Source organism: Myotis lucifugus, unplaced genomic scaffold (assembly GCF_000147115.1).
Source record: "Myotis lucifugus unplaced genomic scaffold, Myoluc2.0 scaffold_41, whole genome shotgun sequence".
Lineage (NCBI taxonomy): Eukaryota > Metazoa > Chordata > Mammalia > Chiroptera > Vespertilionidae > Myotis > Myotis lucifugus.
This window is the reverse complement of record NW_005871089.1, coordinates 323,158-334,221: the sequence shown is the minus strand read 5'-3', so window position 1 is coordinate 334,221 and position 11,064 is coordinate 323,158. Positions and strand designations below refer to the sequence as shown.

General features: G+C 41.9%; 1 pseudogene; it reads left to right on the top strand.

The window, feature by feature from the left end:
• The first annotated feature begins 5,473 nt into the window (after positions 1-5,473).
• Positions 5,474-6,193, top strand: LOC102418330 (annotated as a pseudogene).
• Positions 6,194-11,064: the final 4,871 nt, after the last annotated feature.

Here is an 11,064-nt window from a genome sequence, read left to right as displayed (position 1 = left end):
AATTCCTGGTCAGGCACATGCCTGGGTTGCAGGCTCAATCCCCAGTGTGAGGCATGCAGGAGGCAGCCAATCAATGATTCTCTCTCATCATTAATGTTTCTATCCTTCTCCCTTCCTCAAGGGCATGTACCGTGGTTGTGGGCACGTCCCCAGTGGGGGTTGTGCAGGAGGCGGCTGATCGATGTTTCTCTCTCATCGATGTTTCTAACTCTCTATCCCTCTCCCTTCCTCTCTGTAAGGAATCAATAAAATATATTTAAAAAAAAAAGAAAGTATTACATATGGTTCCTTTTATCCCCCATTGACCCACTCCAGCCCACCCCCACCCCAGGCCTTCACTATCCTATTGTCTGTATCCATGGGTTATGCATATATGCATACAAGGTCTTTGATTAATTAACTCCTTCCCTTTGAGATTCCACACTCTGTTCCATGCTTCCATGTCTCTGGATCCACTATATTCATCAGTTTATTTTCCACATATGCATGAGATCATGTGATACTTGTCTTTCTCTGACTGACTTATTTCACTTAGCATGACAGTCTCCAGGCCACTCCATGCTGTTTCAAAGAGTAAGAGATTCTTCTTTTTTAGTGCTGCATAGTATTCCATGGTATAAATGTACCACAGCTTTTTTATCCACTCATCTACTGATGGGCACTTGGGCTATTTCCAGATCTTATACAGCTCATCCTCTTAACCCCCAAATTATGTTATCTCCCTAACTACCAAACATAGTTGTTTTGAAGTTCAATTACAGTCATTCTTGAAATGCTTTATAACATAAAGTATCGTAGTAATTATTGTCACATTTGAGGAAGCTATGTTTTAATATATGGCAAATGGAGGTATTGTATTTTGTTTTATTTCTACGTAATACTTTTCTCAGAGCAGACTCTATTTTTTCCAAGAAGATGGGAGGTTGGTCTGTTAGGCTTAGATTTTTTCAGTGAAGGCAGGATGTCATTAAGAACAAGCAACTTGCAGCCCCAGCATCCACCTGGCACTGTGCTAGGGCTATGAAGTTCGTTTTGGAAAGCCATCTCCATTTATATTCCACCACAATACAAGACTCACGGCGGCAGGGACGTTGTCCTGTCAACACCATGTCCCAAACGACCAGAAGACAGCATGTAAGTATCAGGAGCTCAGTCAGTATTTGAGTGAATAAATAAAGGTGAATCTGAGAGAGCAGAGGAGGCCTGATGGAGGACGGACAGAGACAGGTGTGGCAGATGCAGTCCGCACTCCCCGAGGCCCCAGCCCACAAGATAACTGTGAAGGGTCAGGATGCCATGCCCACTGGGCAGACTGGAGGGGCAGAAGCAGCAAGTCAACCTGAGTGGCTGGTACATATTGAGGCTGAGCCCAGGGTTAGGAGTGGAGAAGTGCTGCAGAGTGGCAGAGGTCAACAAGCCACCATCACCACTACTGGAATCTGCCCCGCCCACCATCCTGTGGCCCACCCAGCATTACAATCCTACTTCAGCAGATCAAGAAACGGCAGAAGCGACTTTCCAATCTAGCTGGTCTGTACTCATTGCAACTAAGCCCACTAGAAAGAAAACAGCCACAGACGGGAAGACCAGTGTGGCTGGAAACCTCTTGCTTCAGGATAGCAGTACTGGGAACACATAAGTCAAGAGACCCATAGCTCACCACACCCCACCATGGTGCCCCGAGATGAGGGTAACTGGGCCATAAAGAGGGCACTCACCTTCTCAGAGAAGACAGATTTTCTACCGCTGATGTGACACCACCACAGAAACCCCTGAAGTCCCAATAGTGAAGGTAAGAGAAAACAAAAACTGGAGCTATAGCACCACCTACTGGAAAACAAAAGAAAGATATCTACTTCTCAAACTGCTAAACAGTTGAGACAGTACTTAAATATACTGTATATACATATATACATATATCCTACCTAATAAAAGACAAAAAGGGTAATTGACCATACCTTCGATACGCTTCCCATTGGCTAATCAGGGCAATATGCAAATTAACTGCCAACTAAGATGGCGGCCGACAGCCACGCAGCTGAAGCGAGCAGGAGGCTTGCTTGCTCCAGTGATGAAGGACGCCAAGGTTCCCCGCCTGCCGCGGCCTGGCTCTGAGCTCCGAAAGCAACAAAGTTTCAATTATAAAAGCTAAACAAACCCCAGATACCTGCTTTCAGCCAGCCGTGGCCACGGAGCTGGAGCCGGCTCTTAGCTCCAGTGATGGCAACAAAGTTTCAATTATAGAAGCTAAACAAACCCCAGATACCTGCTTTCAGCAGGCCATGGCCTCAGAGTTGGAGCCAGCTCTCAGCTCCAGTGACAGCAACTAAGTTTCAATTATAGAAGGTAAATAAATCCCAGAATAAAAAGAAAAAAGAAAAAAAGGATAGGCTGGGAGCTTCAGTCGCCGGCCAGCCTGAAAACGGCCCTCAGCCCCTCACCCAGACTGGCCAGGCACCCCAGTGGGGACCCCCCACCCTAAATGGGGTGTGGCCAGCCTGAAAACAGCCATCAGCCCCTCATCCAGGCTGGCCAGGCACCCCAGAGGGGACCCCCACCCTGAAGGGGGTGTGACCAGCCTGCAAACACCCATCAGCCTCTCACCCAGGCTGGCCAGGCACCCAAGCGGGACCCCCACCCTGGATCCGGGACACCCTTCAGGGCAAACCAGCCGCCCCCCCCCGTGCACCAGGCCTCTATCCTATATAGTAAAAGGGTAATATGCAAACTGACCCTAACAGCAGAATGACTGGGAATGACTGGTCACTATGACACACACTGACCACCAGGGGGCAGACGCTCAATGCAGGAGCTGCCCTCTGGTGGTCAGTCTCTCCTACATGGGGGAGCTCTGCTCAGCCACAAGCCAGGCTGATGACTGCCAGTACAGCGGTGGTGGTGGGAGCCTCTCCTGCCTCCTCAGCAGTGCTAAGGATGTCCGACTGCACTTAGGTCTGCTCCCCGCTGGCAAGTGGACATCCCCTGAGGGCTGCCGGGCTGCCAGAGGGATGTCTGATTGCCAGCTTAGGCCCAATCCCCCGGGGAGCAGGCCTAAGCCAGCAGGTGGTCATCCCCCGAGGGGTCCCAGACTGCGAGAGGGCACAGGCCGGGCTGAGGCACCCCCCCCCCCCAGGGCACAAATTTTTGTGCACCGGGCCTCTAGGATATATATATATATATATATATATATATATATATATATATATATTTCATTTCCTCAAATGCCCAAGCAGAGAAATAATCTATTAAATATAATTAAAAATCAAGGTTACAAAGTAGTTCAGAAAGAAAATTAAAAATCTCCAGAAAATAAACTTAAAGGCATGGAAGACTATTTTAAATGACAGAGAATTCAAGATTGCAATTTTGAAAAAACTCAACGAGATACAAGAAAACTCAGAAAAGCAATTCAATGAGCTAAGAAATAAAATCAATGAACAAAAGGAGTACTTTACTGTTAAGGGCCGTTAGAATACACTTGGCTTAATTTATGTCAGCTGGGACTCAGGGAGAGGGCAGAGCCACTCCCTGAGGGGGACCAGTCAAAGACTGGACGCCACTCAGTCTGACTCTCCCACCCAGTGTTAAGGGGATGGATCTCATGATGTCAAAGGCCCACCCAGATGTGATATAACTTCCTATAATTCGAGTATATAATAAAGAGCTTTTGGAGCTGGTGTGCATGCTCTCTCTCTGTGTCCTCTGTCCCTCCGGAGGGCAGGCACCACACCCAGCCCAAGCTTTTAATCTATTTTATGTCTGTCTTTCATTATTCTTTAATCCCGAAAGCGCCTCCTACTTGCACGAACGGGTTCAAGTCTCCCCCTCCGTGCGGGATGCGGAGAGGAGACCCCAGCCCCAGCATGCCCGCCATACTTTACCAAAGAGATTAAACCTGTAAAAAGAATCAAACAGAAATTCTGGAGCTGAAGAACTCAATAAATGAGATGAAGAATGAATTAGAGAGTTTAGGAAATAGAGCAGATTAGATGAAAGTAAGAATTAGTGACATTGAGGATAGAAATATAGAAATGACTCAGATGGAAAAGAGCAAATTGAGAGTAAAAAAAATGAAAGAACTCTATGAGAGTTAAAATGATTAGAAAGAGAAATATACAAATAATGGGTATACCAGAAGGAGAAGAGAGAGAAGGGAACAGAGAGCCTATTTAAACAAATAATCAATGAGAACTTCCCAAACCTATGGAAAGAGCTGGACCTTTGAATCCAAGAAGCTAGCAGAAGCCCTCAATGCAAAAGGACATTCTCCACAGTACATGATATTAAAGCTCTCAAAAGTTAATGACAAAGAATTCTCAAGGCAGCAGGAAGAAGATGCAAACCCCACTAGATCATCATCCAATTTTTCACTAGAAACCCTAGAAGCTAGGAGCAAGAAGAAGCAAATATTCAAAATATTGAAAGAGAAATCACCAACCAAGAATGGCATATCTACAAAAGTTATTTCAATATGATGAGAAAATGAAGGCTTTTCCAGACAAACAGAAGCTGAGGAAATTTATCACCACAAGACCTGCATTATAAGAAATGCTAGAAGGAGTTCTTCTACCTGAAACAAAAAGGCAAAAGGATACAAAACTGAGACTAAGATGACAAATAGACAGAAGCAGGAAATTGCAATTCTTGTTCAGAATAGGATATTAAACACCTAAACATAACATAAAGGTTAAAGGGGTAAAAGCATTTTTTACAAAGAAGACAATAAATAGCGTAATTTGGAAATGAACAAATTATGCACAGCATAAACAGGAATATCTTGTGATAACAAAAACATATAGGGCAAGAGGAGAAAGAATGAATGGAGATAACATGCAATCAAAAAGAAAAAGGACTATTGTACATATGAAATTTTCTTTGCATAGACATAATGGTAACGACAAAACAAAAATCTAGGAATGAGACCCATACAATTTTAAAAAAGATAAAACAGAGGAAAAAATTATAGAATATCACCAAACTGAAATAGCAGACAGAAACACAAGAGAAAAGAAACAATGAATACACAGAGCAACAAGTAAAAAAGATAAAATGGCTATAGGAAATCCTCTTATATCAATAATCACCTTAAATGTAAACAGATTGAATTCACTAATTAAAAGGCACAAAGTAGCAGAATGGATTTTTAAAAACAACAACTATATGCTGCCTTCAGGAGACACATCTCAGCTGTAAACACATAGACTCAAAGTGTATCCAGAGAAAAGGAGTTATAGCCATACTCATATCAGACAAAAATAAATTTGAAGATTTTTTTAAAGGTAAAAAGAGTCCAGGTCGGATAGCTCAGTTGGTTAGAGTGTTGTCCTGATACACCAAGTTTGCATGTTCAATCCCTGCTTCAGGGTACATATAAGAAGCAACCAATAGATGCATAAATAAGTGGAACAACCAATCAATGTTTCTCTCTCCCTCTCTCTCAAATCAATAAGTTAAAAAGAATGTTTAGAATGAGATGATCATGGCAGCTCGAACCAGTCCTAGGGTCCTGAAAAAGATGGTCTCAGTCTTGGGATGTTGTCCAAAGTCGCCGGTAGCAGCTGGAGTCCCCATTTCGGCACAGGGGCCTACGCGGAACATCAGATACTTAGCTTCCTGTGTATACTGATGAGCAGAACTCTTCCACTACATACCTCAGTTTTGCCCAAGGAGATATATGCAAGAACTTTCTTTAAAATTGCTGTACATTTAATAAACAAAAGAAAAGAGTATTCAGAGAGGAGAATTATAGGATACTCTATGCAGGAAATGTATGATGTAGTAGCAGGAATGGAAGATTACAAGCATTTTGTTCCGTGGTGCAAAAAATCCAGTATATCAAAGAGATCAGGATACTGCAAAACACAATTAGAAATTGGGTTTCCACCTGTATTGGAGCGCTATACATCCATAGTAACCATGGTGAAACCACATTTAGTAAAGGCATCCTGCTTTTCAATCATTTGGAGACTGGTGTTTTAGCCCAGGTCTGCCTGGCTACCCAAGGACTCGTACCTTGGATTTTTCAGTTTCTTTTGAATTCCACTCTCTTCTACACTCTCAGCTTGCTACATTGTTTTTCTATGAGGTCATAAAGCAGATGGTAGCGGCCTTTGAAAGAAGAGTATGTAAGCTGTATGGTCCAGAAACAAATATACCTCGGGAATTAATGCTTCATGACATTCATCACACGTAAAAAGAGAAAAGAACTGGAACTGGTCACCTACTTGTGACTTCAGTGTATTCACTTTTAGAACATGCTTTTATCATTTGCTTTCAGAAGCTAGAAAGCATTTGTTCAGCCCAGCTTTGATTATAAACCTGCACCATCGAAAATTTGCACTTGGAATATGGAAGCACATGTACATAGAATTCAATCAAGTACTGTGTACGTTAGCATATTTACAGTCAACGGGATGTCATCACTATTGCTAGAATACTGACATCACTTTTCTGAGAGATACTGAAACTAAATTTAAACCTTTTAGTTATCACTTTATCCGAAAGAGGTTAGTTGAGATACTCATGTAGTATGTATTGTAATAGCCTATCGCATTTAAGTTATTAAATTCAGGCTATTTATAACTTACTGTCATAGGGCCTGTGTCATGGGTTACAATATTTGCATAATCATCAGATACTTACAGTAAAAACGTTGACTTAACAATACTGTTAATGAAGTTTCCTTGGCACTTTTATTTTTAAATTGTTCTGATTGTAGTAGGAGATAATTCAATGCTATAGTGAGGTTAGCTCCCTGATAACTCCTGGCTTTTTTGGTGAGTGGTCCAGAGCTTTAAGCTACATTTTTTATAGTTTGCAACCCTCTCCCAGGTACTTTGCTCTTTCAACAATGCTGATTGTGTATCAAGTTGTGTCTACAACAGTGGGCAACATGAGGAGAAGTTGGTTGCTGTCTCCAGCACCATGCATCCCTATTTTCTATTTATTGTGTATACTCACTTTCAATAATGCATTTCAAACTGATATTTTTGTATACAAATCAATGTAAGAACTGAAGTGGTAACTTTATAAAGTTAATTTGTTTATTTTTTGTAAAAAAAAATATTTAAAGGCAACAAGAGATAAAAATAGACATTTTATAATGAGAAAGGGGACAATACATCAAGAAGACATAATACTGCCGTAGCTGGTTTGGCTCAGTGGATAGAGCGTCAGACTGTGGAGCCCAGGTTGCGGGCTCGATCCCCAGTGTGGGGCGTGCAGGAGGCAGCCAATCCATGATTCTCTCTCATCATTGAAGTTTCTATCCCTCTCCCTTCCTCTCACTGAAATCAATAAAAGCATATTTTTTTTAAAAAAAGAAGACATAATACTTTTCAATACATATGCACCAAACCTGGGAGCACCAAAATATATAAAGCCATTACTAACAGAACTAAAGGGAGAAATGGACAAAAGGCAATTATTGTAGGGGAACTAACTACCCCCCTGACAGCAATAAATAGGTCATCCAAACAGAAAATCAATAAGAAAATATCAACTTTAAATGATACATTAGACCAAATGGGCATAATCAATAATTACAGAGCTTTTTTAAAAAATATGTTTTATTGATTTTCTACAGAGAGCAAGGGAGAGAGATAAAGAGTTAGAAACATCGATGAGAGAGAAACACCGAACAGCCGCCTCCTGCACGCCTCCCACTGGGGACGTGCCCACAACCAAGGTACATGCCCTTGACAGGAATCGAACCTGGGACCCTTGAGTCCACAGGCCGACGCTCTATCCACTGAGCCAAACCAGTTCTGGCAAGAGCTTTTATTTTTTTTATTGATTTCAGAGAGGGAGAGGGAGAGGTAGAAACATCAATGATGAGAGAGAATCATTGATTGGCTGCCTCCTGCACACCCCACACTGGGGATCGAGCCCGCAACCCAGGTTTATGCCCTGACCAGAATGGAACCTTGACCTCCTGGTTCATAGGTTGATGCTCAACCACTGACCCACGCCAGGTGGGCATTTACAGAGCTTTTAATCCCAGAACATAAGAATATATTTTCTTCCCTATTGCCCATGGAACATTCTCAAGGATAGAGCATATGTTGGGCACAAAACTAGTCTCAACAATGTTAAGAAGATTAAAATCATACCAAACATATTTCTGACCTAATGGTTTGAAACTGGAAATCAACTGCAAAAAGAAAGCTGGAAAAACCATAAATATGTGGAGATTAAAAACCATGCTACCAAATAACTACTTGATCAAAGAAGAAATAAAAGAAAAGGCCAAAAGATACATTGAGACAAATGAGAATAACAATACGACATATCAAAATTTGAAGATTGAAGCCAAAGGCAAGTATATAGCATTACAGGCCTACATCAAGAAACAAGAAAAATCTCAAATAAACAACCTAACTTTTCACTTTAAAGAACTAGAAAAAGAACAAATGAACCCCAAAGTCAGTAGAAAGAGGGCAATAATAAAAATTAGAACAGATTTAAGTAAAATAGGAAAGAAAAAGACAATAGAAAAAATTAATGCAACAAAGAGCTCAGTCCTTGAGAAGATAAACAAAATTGACAAAACTACCTAGACTCACTAAGGAGAAAGATATAAAGGAGAAACAAAATTAGAAATGAAAGAGAAGTTACAAGTGACACCACAGAAATACGAAGAACTATAAAAGAATACTATAAGAGACTACATGCCACCAAATACAATAACCTAAAAGAAATGGACAAATTCTTAGAAATATATAACCTTCCTTGACTGAATCACAAAGAAATGGAAAATCTAAATAGACTGATCAACAGTAAGGAAATTGAAACAATCATCAAAAACCTTCCCAAAGTCTGGGATCAAGATAGCCGTATAGGTAAACATGGTACTCACCTCCTCCCACACCACATCAAAATTACAACTAAACTACAGAACAACCATCATTGAGAACCACCTGAAGTCTAGCTGAACAGAAATCCTATAACTACGGATATAAAAAGAAGCCACATCAAGACTAGTAGGAAGGGCAGAGACACAGGGCCTGGTGGTGGTTAAAAATCTGGAGGAATATCTCAGCTGCGGAGATTCCCCTGAGGAACAAGGGGTTCCAGCCCCGCTCAGGGATGCCCAGCCAGGTTTTAGTGCTGGAAAGAGGAGTCTCCATAATGTCTAGTTGTGAAAAACAGTAGAGATTGTGGCTGAGTGTGGAGCGCTGCTGGAGTCCTTCCTCTTAAAGGGCCCTGAATAGACTCACTCCCTCTGAACTCCAGCTATGGGGCAGCAGCTTGAAAGGTGACAGGGACAAAGGAGAGGAACTGAATTGTCTGGCTTTGGGGCAAGCGTTGGAGGGGCAGCTTTCTCCCAGACAGCAGTGCTGGCAGAGGCCACTGTTCCTTTGCTGGGCCCTCCCGGACCAAGCCAGTAGGAGGACACCCGTCAACCTGGCTAAAACTATTCACCCCGCCCTGGTGATTCCCTGAGACCCCACCCAATTCTCAGGCCCTCCCAAGCTGTCCAGTGTTGTTTCCATACAATGGCCTGTCTTGGCTCATGCTGCAGGCATTCCTAAACTCTCTCAAGCAAGCAGAAGCTGGCCTCAGCATGCACACTACCTCTTGCTAAGTGACCCCAACCGGGGCTAGGGATTGAGCCTGCAACCGGGGTATGTGCCCTTGACCAGGATCGAACCTGTGACCCTTCAAGTCCATGGGCAGATTCTTTAGCCACAGAGCCAAACCAGCTAGGGCCCCAACAGAAACTTTGCAGGCCAAAAGGGATTGGCACAAAATATTCAAAGTGATGAAAAGCAAGGACCTACAACTAAGATTACTTTACCCAGAAAAGCTATCATTTAGAATCAAAACTAAAGAAGTTCATCACCACCAAACCAGTATTACGAGAAAAGTTAGAGGGACTTCTTGAAGAAAAAAAAAAAAAGGAGAAGGACAAAAAGAAAGGAGGAGGAGGAGGAGGAGGAGGAGAGGGAGGAGGAAGAAGGAGGAAGAAAAGGATCAAAATAATAAAATGGCAATAAATACATATCTGTCAATAATTACTTTAAATGCAAATGGAGCCCTAACTTGTTTGGCTCAGTGGATAGAGCGTCAGCCTGCAGACTGAAAGGTCCCAGGTTCGATTCCGGTCAAGGGCATGTACCTTGGTTGCGGGCACATCCCCAGTAGGAGTTGTGCAGGAAGCAACTGATCAATGTTTCTCTCTCATCGATGTTTCTAACTCTCTAGCCCTCTCCCTTACTCTCTGTAAAAAATCAATAAAATATATTTTTTTAAATGCAAATGGATAAAAATGTTCAAATCAAAAGACATATGGTAGCTGAATGGATAAGAAAACAAGACCCTTATATATGTTGTCTACAAGAGACTCACTTCAGATGGAAAGACATACACAGACAAAAATTGAACAGATGGAAAAGGTATTTCATGGAAATAAAAACACACAAAACAAGCTGTGGTAGCAATATTTATACCAGAAAAAATAGGCTTTAAAACAAAGGTTATAACAAGAATCAATGAAGGAACCAGAAATTCCACTTCTGGGCTTTATCTACAGAAACCCAAACATTACATTGAAAAGACATATATGTTCACTACAGCATTATTTAAAATAGCCAAGATATGAGCACAACCTAAGTGTCTATCAGTGAATGAATGGATTTAAAAAAAGAGGTGATGCTGCCCAGCTGGTGTGGCTCAATGGTTGAGCATCGACCTATGAACCAGGAGGTCACAGCTTGATTCCTGGTCAGGGCACATGCCTGGGTTGCGGGCTCAATCCTTGGTGTGGGGCATGCAGAAGGCAGCCCACCAATGATTCTCTCTCATCATTGATATTTCTATCTCTCTCTCCCTCTCCCTTCCTCTCTGGATTCAATAAAAATATTTTTTAAAAATAAATAAAGAGAGAATTAAATTTTGCCATCTGCAACAACATAGATGGACCTAGAGGGTATTGTGCTGAGGGAAATAAGTCAGATAGAGGAAGACAAATACCATATGACTTCACATATGTGAAATCTAAAAAACAAAATAAACAAATAAGCAGACCAGAAACAGACTTCTATACACAGAGAACATTTTGAT